The sequence below is a fragment of the Eurosta solidaginis genome, chromosome 1, assembly GCF_040869045.1.
Source record: "Eurosta solidaginis isolate ZX-2024a chromosome 1, ASM4086904v1, whole genome shotgun sequence".
NCBI lineage: Eukaryota > Metazoa > Arthropoda > Insecta > Diptera > Tephritidae > Eurosta > Eurosta solidaginis.
In genome coordinates, this window is record NC_090319.1 from 130,424,888 (window position 1) to 130,439,518 (window position 14,631).

The window sequence follows — 14,631 nt, forward strand, 5'->3', positions numbered from 1 at the left end:
CATGAGGGACTGCGTCAACCTTCACGTGGCCTCCCTGCCTTCGCATAGACAACCACGGGATCTATATAGGTAACTGCACACTCGGACCAAGATAGCGGCCTCAAGTGGGGACCCAGTTAAATAAATGATGAGCAACAACAATACTAAAATAAAAAACCAAACACAGGAGAATGAAATGGCGTTCAATCCATTTGTAGGAAGGAATCTAGCTCGCTCTCCAGAAGGGCGTGGCCCATCGGCTGGGGGCCTTAACATTTCGTCGCAAGTGGTAACGAAACCCACAGGAGCGGAGGCCGAAAGCAAGCAAGGAGCGTTGTCGCCGGGTGCTACACCGAAGCTTTGCAAAAAGAACTCCGACAGCAAGGCTCAAACGGGCACACCATTATTAAGTGAGCTAATTAAGCAGGCGTCAGCTGCGTTAAATCAGCAAAACCCCCCTGGAGAAAAAAAAATGACCAAGCTAGGCAAGGCGATTGAGGACTTGATGCAGTTCCTCATAGGGCGTAATAATATACACGCGGAAATCAAGCGCTTGGCCTCCGTAATAAAAGTGCTGTACATCGAGTCGGACCTAGAGGTAAAGAATTTAGAACATAAATTGCGTGCAAGCGAATGCGCCAAGGATAGAAGTCCATCACCCCCAGGAAAGCGACCGAGGAATAATTCGTACTCGACCAAGGAGAACAACGTGGTAAAACCCACTACTACTCTAAAAGATGTCTTACCAGGGCACGTGGGTGGTCACAAACGACGGCAAGAAACGCAAGAGAAGACGGAGCGGAAAGAGGAAACTGCAGCCCAAAAGACGGGAGAGTGGCAGTTAGCCAAAAAGAAGAGCAAGAAAAAATCACTTAAGGCTAGGCCGGATGCAATCATCATTTCCAAGGCGGGGGATGCGACGTACGCCGACATATTGCGTAAAGTGAGAAGATGCGACGAATTAAAATCCCTGGGTGATGACGTCAAAACGATTAGAAGAACGGCGAAAGGAGAGCTGTTACTAGAGCTGAAAAAATCGCAAGATGGGAAAACAAGCGCGTACCAAGCAGAAATTGAAGCGGTACTAAAGGACCCGGCTAAAGTTATAACAAAGTCCCAAATGGTCACGCTACAGTGCAGAGATCTCGATGAGATTACTACGCCCGAGGAGATTTGCAACGCCCTCCACCAGCAATGCAACATCAAACTTCCAGATGTGGCTGCCATAAAAAGCATACGCACAGGGTACAGTGGCACGAAGTCGGCACTTATAAGCCTTACAGCGGATGATGCCAAGGCGGTTCTTAATACGCAAAGAATCCGGGTAGGATGGGTTTCCTGCCGAATTAGAGAGCTCAAGCAAGAAAAACGCTGTTATAGGTGCTGGGGCTACGGGCATATAGCTCAGAAATGTAAGGAGACTGTAGATAGGTCTAGCCTATGCAGGAAATGCGGCCAGGAAGGTCATAAGGCTGCAAGTTGCGAAAATGCACCGAAATGCGCGCTATGTGAGGGACAACATTCAGCAGGCAGTTTTAAATGCCCACAACGAGAGGGCAGCAAAATGACTGTCTCATGAGGGTATTGCAGCTCAATTTAAACCATTGCGAGGCAGCCCAAGAGCTATTATCCCAAACAGTCTATGAAGGAGGATATGACATAGTGGTACTCTCTGAACAATACAAAAATCGCCAGGAGCAGGGTTGGCTCTCAGATTCAGCAGGGAAAGCCTCAATTTGGGCACCAGGGAAATTTCTCCCACAGGAAATTATGACGCCAACGGTAGCAGGATTCACGTGGGCAAAAATCAACGGTATATACGTCTTCAGTTGCTATGCCCCTCCGAGCATGACCATCGCCGAGTTCGAAGACATGATATACGGGATCACCATTGAAGCACGAGGTAAACACCCGCTTTTAGTGTGTGGAGACTTCAATGCATGGTCATCTGTGTGGGGAAGTAGACGAACCAACGAAAGAGGGAGAGTTCTCCTCGAAAGTCTTACTTCTTTGAGGCTAGAACTCCTAAATGAACCAGGGATATATACCTTCGATACAGGTACCAGACGATCCATTACAGATCTCATCTTCGCTAGCAGCGAAATAGCAAGACGAGCAAAATGGTCCATAAGCAACGTCTACACACACAGCGACCATAAAGCTATTAGCGTAGAGCTGCTCGAAACTCCACGAACGGTAGCAGCAAGACATCGACAAAGTAGGAAATGGAAACAGCACCTTTTCGACCCACAAATATTTGACATTATCTGAAAGGACGCCATAGTACGAGAATCGCATGCGGAAGACCAGTCGGTTCAAATCACTAAGTTGCTATGTATGGCATGTGATGCTGCCATGCCCAGAAGTCGCGGAAAAGCACAGCGCACTCCGGTATATTGGTGGAATGACGAAATTGCGGAAGAGCGTAGAAAATGCCACAAAGCACGAAGAATAGCGCAGAGGGCACGCTCATCACCACGATATGCAGAGCTACACAGCACCTATGTCGCACAAAGAAAGGCACTTAAAAATGCCATAAAAAAGAGCAAGAAGTTATGCTTTAGGGAACTGCTGGATAATGTCGACCTAGATCCTTGGGGATCAGCCTACAGAACTGTGATGGCCAAAGTTAAAGGACCGATATCACAGCAACCTACGTGCCCGATACTGATGAATATTGTTGTTGAAACACTTTTCCCGGCGCAAGATCGCTGGACTTATCCAAGCGAGGATCTAGAAAGTACGGAAATTCCGCAAATTACAGAGCAAGAGGTGCTGGACGCTGCAAAAAGAGTTGCTGATGACAAATCCCCAGGACCCGACGAAGTACCAAACATAGCCCTTAAAGCCGCGATTACAACTAGGGCTACATTATTTACTGATCTTTTTAATGCCTGTATGCAAGAAGGCGTGTTCCCTCGCCCGTGGAAACGACAAAGACTTGTCCTATTGCTGAAACGTGGTAAACAGCCGGACCAACCATCCTCATATAGGCCACTTTGTATGCTGGATTCCCTAGGGAAGATTTTCGAGCGTATAATTAGTGAGCGCCTACAGCTGACTCTAGAAAGACCAGGTGGCTTATCGAATAGTCAATATGGATTTCGCAAATCAAGATCCAGCGTAGATGCAATACAAACAATCGTCAATATAGCTAGAGAAGCTATCTCTGGAGGCCAAAATAAAAGGAAGTTCTGTGCACTGATTATGTTGGACATCAAGAATGCTTTTAACACTGCGAACTGGATGCAGATAATGGCAGCGCTGCAAAGCTTCGGCACTCCAGCTACTTACGCAGAATTATAGGTAGCTATCTTAAAGACAGAGTACTTCTTATTGACACGGATCAAGGAGCTAAAGAGTACAAAATCACAGGAGGCGTCCCACAGGGATCTGTTCTCGGTCCAACGCTTTGGAATGTAATGTATGACGGGGTGCTAAAGATTGATCTACCAGAAAACACGCAAATTGTGGGATATGCTGATGATATTGCAGTGGTAGTAGTGGCCAAGAAACTGGACCTGCTTCAAGCATTATGTAAAGACGCCGTAGCAAGAATAAAGGAATGGCTGACCAATACAGGACTGGAGTTGGCTAGCCAAAAGACGGAAGTGGTATTAGTAAGCTCCAAACGGTCGGCGAACGAGTTAGTCTTATCTGTCGGGGATCATCAAATCACCTCAAAGGATTCCTTAAAATACTTAGGAGTGCACATTGACTCTAAGTTAACTTTCAAAGAGCACTTCAGAGCGGTGGGGGAGAAAATTACCAAAGTTAATGGATCACTTATGCGAATAATGCCTAACATTGGTGGTCCGAGCGAAGCTATACGTCAGCTATTGTCCACAGTAACCAGCTCAATAATACTATACGCAGCACCAGTGTGGTATGGATCTAAACAGACCCATCAAAAATATATATTAGCAGCGTACCGACTTGCTTCTTTAAGAATAGCAAGTGCTTATCGGACGGTGTCCGACGACGCGATCCTGGTTCTAACCCGGAAAATCCCAGTGGACTTACTGGCAAGCGAAATGGCCGATCTGTATAACACTAATATCGAGCGACCATCTGAAGAAGACAAGAAAAGAGCAAGGCCACAAACAATAGCTAAGTGGCAAGAACGGTGGGAGGCCTCGAGTAAAGGGCGTTGGACTTTCACACTAGTTTGGAACGTAGCTCAATGGAATGAGCGGAAGCACGGCGAACTGAACTACCATCTCACGCAGATAATGAGTTGACATGGCGGTTTCAAAGAGTATTTATGGAAGCGTAGGATAGAGGAAGATCCTCATTGCCCAATGTGTACCACAGAGTTAGAAAACGCAGAACACGTCATGTTCTACTGCCCCCGTTTCCACGAAGAAAGACTCACCTTGCATGGAGTCTTTGGGGAGGAACCTACCACGAGAAATTTAGTTTCACATATGTGCAGCAGGAAAGAATGCTGGACTGCAGTGAGCAAAATGGCATTTATAGTAATGACACGCCTGATGGATGCTGAGAGGGAGCGCAGAGAAATGCGCATGCGAAGCATTGGCGATTAAATGGACACTCAGAGCAAATAGCGGGAACCTGGACGCAGGGACAACAGTAGGCTCTTAAAAAATTAGAAATATGGAACGCCACCCTGAAGTAATGCGAAAGTGGTGCCGGGGTGGGCGACGGTTCCAGAACGGGGCTGTTTTTTAGTCTACGGACACACGGTTGCTGCGACGGCAGCAATTATGGTGCATTAGGCATTTTTCAGCCTCCCCGCAAAAAAAAAAAAAAAAAAAAAAGATACAAGTGACTGTCTGCTTTATTGATGTTGTGACTTTATTTACTTAGCATCAGACTAGAGATGTGAGTATCACTTAGTGTCACTCATATTCGTCACACTGCCCTCCACCTAAGTCTGATCATCCCGATCAGACAAATCTTTCGATCTAAACGCTGCCAGCCTTTCCAAATGAACTGCTTTCATTTTGGTTCGTGGTTTGCCAATGGTTTTTATGCGGTACACTACATCGATGATCCGTTTTACAACTTTGTATGGGCCTTCCCAATTACACTGCAATTTCGGGGACAAACCTTTTTTTCGTTGTGGGTTGTATAACATCACCAAATCTCCTTCCTGAAACCCTTCCGAATTAATTGCTTTATCGTACCTTTCATCTCGTCACTCATAATCTTTCATCGTTGCCTTACCAGATCGTGTATCTCTCTCAGCTCTTCTTCCAAGACACCAGTGGAATTCTTGACATTTCTCTCCGCATCGGCATCTATCCGATACTTCAAATCAGCTGGCAGTCGAAGGTCATTGCCAAAAATTACATTTTCGGGAGTTTGGCCCGTTGTCTCATGTACTGCCGATCGGTAGGCCATCAAGAATGATGTTATGTGTATATCCCAGCCCTTATGGTACTTGTCTACTACTTTCCTTAAATGCTCCTCCAATGTTCTATTGAAACGTTCCACCATACCATCGGACTGAGGATGCAATGCAGTTGTCCGGGTTTTCCGAATGCCCAACTTCTTGCACATTTCTTGGAACACAGCTGATTCAAAATTCCTGCCTTGGTCAGAATATAACTCCATTGGTACCCCATACCTTGCAACCCAATCGTTTGTAACCAATTCTGCTACTGTTTCTGCTTAATGGTTTGGGATTGGGTATACCTCTGGCCATTTACTGACATACTCCATAACCACCAGTACGTATTTGTTTCCGCTGTTGCTAGTAGGAAATGGACCTGCGACATCCATGGCGATCTTTCAAATGGTGCACCTGAAATATACTGCTTGATCTGGCCATGACTTCGTGTTTTGGGCCCTTTCGCTCTGTTACAAACCTCGCAATTGGCAATCCACTCTGTGACCGACTGACGGCAACCAACCCAATAGAATCTCTGCTTAACTTTCTCGAGCGTCTTCGTGACTCCAAGATGACTCCCACTTGGACAATTATGCAGCTCGCTGAGCAAGTCAGAAATCCTCTTTATGGGAGCAACTATCAGTTTCTTCTTGCATTTACCATCCTCACTCTCCCAAACTCGATGAAGGCAACCGGATGTCAATTCTAAACTGTTCCACTGTGCCCAATATGACTTCGTAATGGGACTCTCTGCTGACATCTCTTCTCTGTTTGGTCTTTTGTTTCGTTCGAGCCCTTGCATAACATATGACAGATCTGTATTTTCTAGCTGACACTTTCTTAGTTGTTCCTCGTCCCATTCATCCGTACACGTTATAGTCATTAGCCGGACATCTATAATATCTTCTTTAGCCTCGGCCTTTGAACAGTGCTTGCATTCCAAACTACATGATCTTCGTGACGTTGCGTCAGCATTTCCATGGGTACTACCTTTTCGATGCTCAATGGAAAAGTCAGCTTTGTAGTCGCTCGATCCACCGTGCCAATTGTGATTCCCGATTACGGAACTGCAGAAGCCATTTCAGCGCTGCGTGATCTGTCCTGACACGGAATCGCTGGCCGTAGAGGTATTTGTGAAAATGTTTAATGCACTCTACCAATGCCAACAGCTCTCTCCGCGTAACGCATTAGTTCCTCTCTGGTTTTCCAATCGAACGGCTGTAATATGCAACTACCTTCTCCTGTCCATCGACCAGTTGTGATAAAACGCCTCCTATAGCATATCCACTCGCATCTGTATCTAGAATAAATGTTGCTCCTCGAATCGGATATGCTAACATTGGGGCAGTGCACAAACGCTCCTTCAATGTTTGGAAAGCCACTTCTTGCTCCTTCTTCCATTCAAAAGCTTTATTTTTTCTTGTAAGCTCATGGATGCTATGGGCTACGCTGGAAAAATTTGGTACAAATCGGTGGTAATATGTGCACAGCCCAAGGAAACTTCTCAATTCATGTGGGTTCTGTGGTCTTGGCCAATCCTTTATAGCCTCTATCTTTTCGTTCGCAGTGCAGATGCCCTATGTTGTTAACTTGTGACCCAAATAATTTACTTTCTTTTTAAACAGGGCACACTTTTTGGGACTTAATTTCAGGCCAACGCCAGCTATTCTCTGGAAAACTTCCTCCAAGTTCTTAAGATGTTCATCAAAGTTCTTGCCCAATAAAATGATGTCGTCCAGGTACACCAAGCATATTTTCCAATGTAGTCCTTTCAGTACCTGGTCCATGAGTCTCTCAAAAGTAGCTGGTGCATTACAAAGTCCAAAGGCATCACTGTAAATTGCCAAAGACCATCACCGCCACTGAAGGCTGTTTTCTCTTTATCTTCCTCCTTCACCTCAACTTGCCAGTAGCCGCTTTTCAAGTCCAGCGAGTTCAGTAAGATTGTTTGACCTTCTTCCAATTTGTGAGATAGAGATTATGGGGCATTCAATTGAGGGAGCCAGCTGTCGCCTCTTGCTGCTGACTCGCTTTAGTTTAACGATTGATTGGTCTTGGAGATCTGATCATCTCCTTCAGCTCTGCGTTTACGACCACCCACATTGTTGGAACTGTTAGGGTTGGTGTTGGAATAGCGCGCAATGTGCCCTGGCTTTCCATACTTAAAGCATTTGACTGCATCATTATTCTTCTGCTGCGTACCCTTCAATGCTTCCAAAATTGTGTCTACCCACTCTGGTCTTTCTACTTTCAAATAAGAGGATTTGCAGTAAATTCGTTACAATATAGTTGAATATGTTTAGATCGGGAGATTTATCTGATCGGGACGATCAGACTTAGGTGGAGGGCAGTGTGACGAATATGAGTGACACTAAGTAATACTCACATCCCTAGTCTGATGCTCAGTAAATAAAGTCACAACAATAATAAAGCAGACATTCACTTGTATCTAGATAAACGAATCAATCATTATGTCTATACATATGTACGTATACGCAGCTGAGAAGCAACGCACAAACACATGCATATATCTTATCTAAGGTACTCACAAGAGAGGGCAATAATTTGTGCAAGTATTATGAGAAGCAATAAACATAGTTGTGGCTGGTGATTTTGTAGCTGATAACTAACTAGTAAGTTCTGGAATGGAAAAGCCTAGAAGTATGCAACGAGGAAATCAGACAGTATAAAAGGCGACAGTAGCGGCGCGAGAGTTTAGTTTCATTTAAGCTATCAGTCAGTTCGGTTTTTAAGCAAGCTAGTTGCAAAGTATAAGTGTTATTGTGAAGTACTTTAATAAAGGCCATTTTTCCATTATTCAATATTGGAGTTATTATTCAACAGTTTAGTGATTCGAACTTAGCAAAAGGGCAAATAAGAGGATTTGCAGTAAATTCTTTACAATATAGTTGTGATAAAACGCCTCCTATAGCATATCCACTCGCATCTTTATCTAGAATAAATGTTGCTCCTCGAATCGGATATGCTAACATTGGGGCAGTGCACAAATGCTCCTTCAATGTTTGCAAAGCCACTTCTTGCTCCTTCTTCCATTCAAAAGCTTTATTTTTTCTTGTAAGCTCATGGAGGCTATGGGCTACGCTGGAAAAATTTGGTACAAATCGGCGGTAATATGTGCACAGCCCAAGGAAACTTCTCAATTCATGTGGGTTCTGTGGTCTTGGCCAATCCTTTACAGCCTCTATCTTCTCGCTCGCAGTGCAGATGCCCTCTGTTGTTAACTTGTGACACAAATAATTTACTTTCTTTTTAAACAGGGCACACTTTTTGGGACTTAATTTCAGACCAGCGCCAGCTTTTCTCTGGAAAACTTCCTCCAAGTTCTTAAGATGTTCATCAAAGTTGTTGCCAATACAATGATGTCGTCCAGGTACACCAAGCATATTTTCCAATGTAGTCCTTTCAGTACCTGGTCCATGAGTATCTCAAAAGTAGCTGGTGCATTACAAAGTCCAAAAGCATCACTGTAAATTGCCAAAGACCATCACCGCCACTGAAGGCTGTTTTCTCATTATCTTCCTCCTTCACCTCAACTTGCCAGTAGCCGCTTTTCAAGTCCAGCGTGGAAAACCATTTCGTACCAGATAGCGAGTCCAGAGTGTCGTCAATTCTCGGCAAAGGTTAGCTATCCTTTTTCGTGACGTCGTTCAACTTGCGATAGTCCACGCAAAACCTCATTTTCCCATCCTTCTTCTTCACAAGTACCACCGGTGAGCTCCATGGACTAGCTGATGGTTCGATGACGTCGTTTCCATCCACATGCCCTCCGACAGTAAGATTGTTTAACCTTCTTCCAATTTGTGAGATAGAGATTATGGGGCATTCAATTGAGGGAGCCAGCTGTCGCCCCTTGCTGCTGACTCGCTTTAGTTTAACGATTGATTGGTCTTGGAGATCTGATCATCTCCTTCAGCTCTGCGTTTACGACCACCCACATTGTTGGAACTGTTAGGGTTGGTGTTGCAATAACGCGCAATGTGCCCTGGCTTTCCACACTTAAAGCATTTGACTGCATCATTATTCTTCTGCTGCGTACCCTTCAATGTTTCCAAAATTGTGTCTACCCACTCTGGTCGTTCTACTTCCACACGATGAGCCTTATATGCTGGTTTACTCAATAGGCAGGCAGTTTCCTGAGTCAATGCATGTGATACCGTTTCAGCAAATGTCAGCTTTGGGTTTGCGTATGTAGCTCGCTTCGTTTCCACGTCCCGTATGCCATTTATAAAACTCTGGATTTTTACCCTCTCGGTGTATTCCACGGGTGCGTCCGCATTTGCGAGATGAGCCAATCTTTCAACATCCGAGGCAAACTCCTGCAAAGTCTCATTCGCTCTTTGGTGAAGGTTTTGCAACTCAATTTGGAATATATGTTTTCTATGCTCGCTGCCATAACGTCTCTCGACAGCGGCCATCAATGCTTCATAGTTGTTCCGCTCTCCTTCGGGAATCATCTGTAGGATTTCGGCTGCTGGCCCCTTCAATGCTACGAATAGAGCTGCAACTTTATCTTCAGCATTCCAGTTATTCACTGCTGCGGTCTTCTCAAACTGTAGCTTAAAGACCTGGAAAGGAACAGAACCGTCAAAGGATGGTGTTTTTACCTTTGGAATGCTTGCTGAAACTGCTGATCGATTTAGTTGCAACTCCTGTATACGACCTCTCAAAGCTTCTATCTCGGCATCAATTTTTTCCTCGAGCTGTACAATTTTTGTATCCTGTGCTTCCAGCTTTGATGTTACCCTTGCTTCCTGTGCTTCTAACTGCGAAGACATTTGTGTCACCTGCAATGATAAGCGCTCCTCTTGTGCTTCCATATTATATGTAATCTGTGTCGACATTTCTGAAATACGCGTTTCTTGTGCTTCAATCTTCGATGTCATTTCTGACGACATTTCTTCAATACGTGTCTCCTGTGATTCCATCTTGGATGCCATATATGTCTTCTGTTCTTCTAGCTGTGATGTTATATTTGTCTTTTGTTCTTCCAGCTGAGATGACACTGTCAATTTTTGAGCGGATATTGCAGCCAAAATCATGTTCAAGTCTCTGCTCATAACTGTCTTCCATGTTTCGTTTTTCTCTTCAATTTTTGTTGTTGCCTCGTCCCCATCAGGATAAAAGACATACTAGTCCACATCAATTCCTTGCGACTCCATTACTTTTCGTAGCCGTGCTTGTAGTTCGATCTTATTGCAGGACGTATTCAATCCACGGTTCTCCAACTTCTTTTTCATCTGCTGGATCTTCAATTCACTCCACTTTGCCATGTCCAAGTTGTATTCGAAGTCTTCGGAATTTATTCAACAATTCCTCTTCTGACACCAATTGTAACGAATTTACTGCAAATCCTCTTATTTGCCCTTTTGCTAAGTTCGAATCACTAAACTGTTGAATAAATAACTCCAATATTGAATAATGGAAAAATGGCCTTTATTAAAGTACTTCACCATAACACTTATACTTTATTTGCTCTTTTTTTTAGTTTGTCTCTTTTTGACTGATGATAGCTTAAATAAAACTAAACTCTCGCGCCGCTACTGTCGCCTTTTTATACTGTCTGATTTCCTCGTTGCATACTTCTAGGCTTTTCCATTCCAGAACTTACTACTTAGTTATCAGCTACAAAATCACCAGCCACAACTATGTTTATTGCTTCTCATAATATTTGCACAAATTATTGCCCTCTCTTGTGAGCACCTTAGATAAGATATATGCATGTGTTTGTGCGTTGCTTCTCAGCTGCGTATACGTGCATATGTGTAGACATAATGATTGATTCGTTTATGTAGATACAAGTAACTGTCTGCTTTATTGTTGTTGTGACTTTATTTACTTAGCATCAGACTAGGGATATGAGTATCAGTGTCACTCATATTCGTCACAATATCATTTTCCGTGACTGTTGGCGAAAAAGGAGCAATATACAGTCACTTGGTTTTGGCGGCAACACAAAGTTCAGAGTTAGCGTTTGAGCCAACAATGCGAACATGTTTATCGTAAGATTTATTTTTTGCAACAGCTACCTTCTGATGAGTAGGTTGCACCTCATTGTCGTTGGTAGTGTTATCGGCACGAGTATCAGCAGTTTTGATATTTTCAACATCACTGTGTAGCCAACGAGACTTTTGGATGGCTATTTTAATTTGCAAAAATGAAAATGCAAACTTTCAATGTAAAATAATTAAATTTATTGATTGGAAATGCAGTCGGTTTCGATTTAGCCAGTGTACTCTTATTAGCGATTGAACAACGAGTGAATATGTAAATATTTGGTGAAACTACTGAGAGTCTTCAGCAAAGGCAAATGCAATAAATGAGATTAATTTGGGTGAATTAATGTATATGAACGTACGCTAGTATGTATGTATCTAAAAGGAGTTTGGTTTCTCATTACTTCGCAGAGTAATTTACAATGTATGTATGTATGTATATGTACATATGTAATATGTATTAATTTGGAGCGGAGTTTGTCATATTATCTTAACTGGGCTGCGCTGTTAGCATTGTTCCCTTTTCGGCAGTGCCCAGCAAACCAACAGCTAATGGTTCTGCTGTAGACAGTGAAGGCGTAACCAAACGTTCCTCCCGTTGGAAGGCCAGGGCTTTCAACCTCATCTTGCTTCGCGAGTGGGCACAATTTTCTGATAGCTCTCCGGATGGTCCCAGTGGCAGTGTTTAGCTCTGTAACTCGCGATACTCCATCTGTTTCGCTGATAAGTTTGACGACTCTTGCTAGTGGCTACTTGAGTGGTGGCAAATTTTCGTCTTTCACTAAAACGACGTCGTTGATAGACAGGGCAGATTTTTTTTACGCCATTTTGACCGCTGTTGTAATGAAGTTAAATACTCTTCCCGCCATCGGGCCCAAAAGATTTGCTGGTAGTATGACATTCGCTGCCATTGATCTGAGTGATTAAATTTAAGAGCGGTGAGGTTAGGCTCGTCGAACAAGGCGAGAGGAGCTGTTCCTATGAAGTGCGCAGGTGTCAAAACGTCCAGATCATCGGGATGCTCTGAAAGTGAAAACAAAGGTAACTCCAGACGATGACCGCAATGTGGCATATGGGCGTGCGCAGTTCATCAAAGTTTAACAAAGAATATGCGGCTGTTCAACAGAAATGATGTTTTGCCGTTTTTACTGCTGCCTCCCACAATTCACCAAAGTGAGGAGAGAGGAGGAATGAATTTCCAATCGATAGAATTGTCTAAACAAAACTCGTGGACTGCTTTCGCATGATCATCGCGCCTCAATTCAGTAAGCTCATTCTTTGCGCCGACGAAGTTGGTAACGTTGTTTGACCATATTCTGGCAGGACAATGTCGAGTGAGAATGAAGCGTTTGAGAGCATTTAGAAAAGCCTTCGTAGAGAGATCCATAACTAGCTCCAAATGAACAGCCTTGGTAGCGAAGCATATGAAGATACAAATGTAATACTTTATGGGCTGCTTGTTACGTATTTCATTTTTGTAGAAGAATGGCTCACCAAAGTCAACGCCTGTGATCATGAATGCATACGATATATTAACTCGATCATGAGGGAGGTCCGCCATGAAGTGTTCAGCTATATACATATGGTTTAGCTTGAAAGCAGATTATGCATTTAGTTACAGTATTCGAGACGGTTTTTCGACCTCCGATTGGCCAGTATTGCAAGCGAATATTAGTCAGAAGGGCGCGAGGTCAAAAATGCAAATTGCGCCTATGGAAGTGCATGATGAGTGCATGAGTTACCGGATGGCGTGTGGCAATATGATAGGATATTGTGCATTAAAGTCCAAAGCTCAATTTTGGAGTCGCCCATCCACACGAAGTAAACCATAATCGTCGATAAATGGGGAGAGAGACGCGATGATACTCGATGCTCTTACACCTTCACCATTTTTCAAAGAACTGAAATCATCACGAAGATTCGATATTTGAATTGTGCGCAAAAGTAGTCTTGTCCCTCCACCAATATCGTCAACTGTCAATTCTGGATGTCGGGACCTATGAACAAATTTGTAAATATAAGCAAAAACATGTTGCAGCCTTGTAAACGAAGTATTGTATTTGCATTCCAACGTTATGTCAGATAACCTAGGGACGGCCAGTAGTACTTTTTTGTGAAGTTCAGGGAGCTCTTTTACGGCACTACAACTCAATGGCCATTTGCTTCGACCATCAGCTAGAAACTCTGGATCATGCATCCAAATTGTCGTTTCTATTAGCTCGCTAGGAAATGTACCTCTTGATAAAATGTGTGGTGGATTTAGCTTAGTTGGTACGTAATTCCACTCCATTTTTGCCGTCAGCTCTTGTATTTGTGCTATACGGTTGGATGTAAAAACATGAAATCGAGATGGTTCGTCGCGGATCGAGGCTATTACAACTGCGGAATCCGACCAACAATAAAACGGGCATTTGTAAACATTCATTTAAACTATTTCGTGCAGCACTGTGAGAGTTTTGAGAGGTGCTGCACGCGATTTCGACCAAACTAAATCTACCTGCTTCCCCTTTTCGTTACCACATGCTACGTATACAGGCTCCGTAGGCCTCTATGCTTGCGTCGCTGAAACCATGAACCTCATCTACTCCCTTCGGAAAGATAGATAGTCTAGGAAAACAAAGTATAGGTATGCTTACGAAGTCTTCATACAAACTATTCCACGATGAGTCCAACGATAATACGATACTTACAAAGATTATGATTTGATTCGCTAACTAAATACATGTGTTTCAAATCTAAGTACTCAGGAATCAAAACAGCATACTGAGCCTTTAATGTTGGTTGTCGCTCAAGTTTACGCTCAAAATTAAGAAATCTACGCAAGGCTTGTGGGTATGACTCCCCCAACAGGCTTATATTTGATTTAATAGGCAAACGAACAGAATAATTCCCAGTGGGTAGTCGAACGAAGTTAGTGGGATTCACAATCATCTCTTCTTTGGTATATTTGGCAACAGCGGAGCAAAAACAGTCAATCTCACAAAATCTACGAACCACCTGATCAAGTCGAACCATGTTTTCATCCTCTACATCGACTGGTGATATTGCATTCAAGGCCATTGCTGTTTTTGATTGACAGTCACCTCCCGAGACTACCCACCCTAATCTGGTTTTTTGAAGTACTGGGAGGCCAGAGGCAAGTTTAATTTGTCCAACGCACAAAAGCTCATAAAAAAGACTTGCCCCATTAAGCACAACAACGCGTTGGGGTTTGTAAAAGTCACAGTCTGCTAGTCGGATATTTGAAGGAATGTTCCACGATGATATATTCAGGCCTATGCT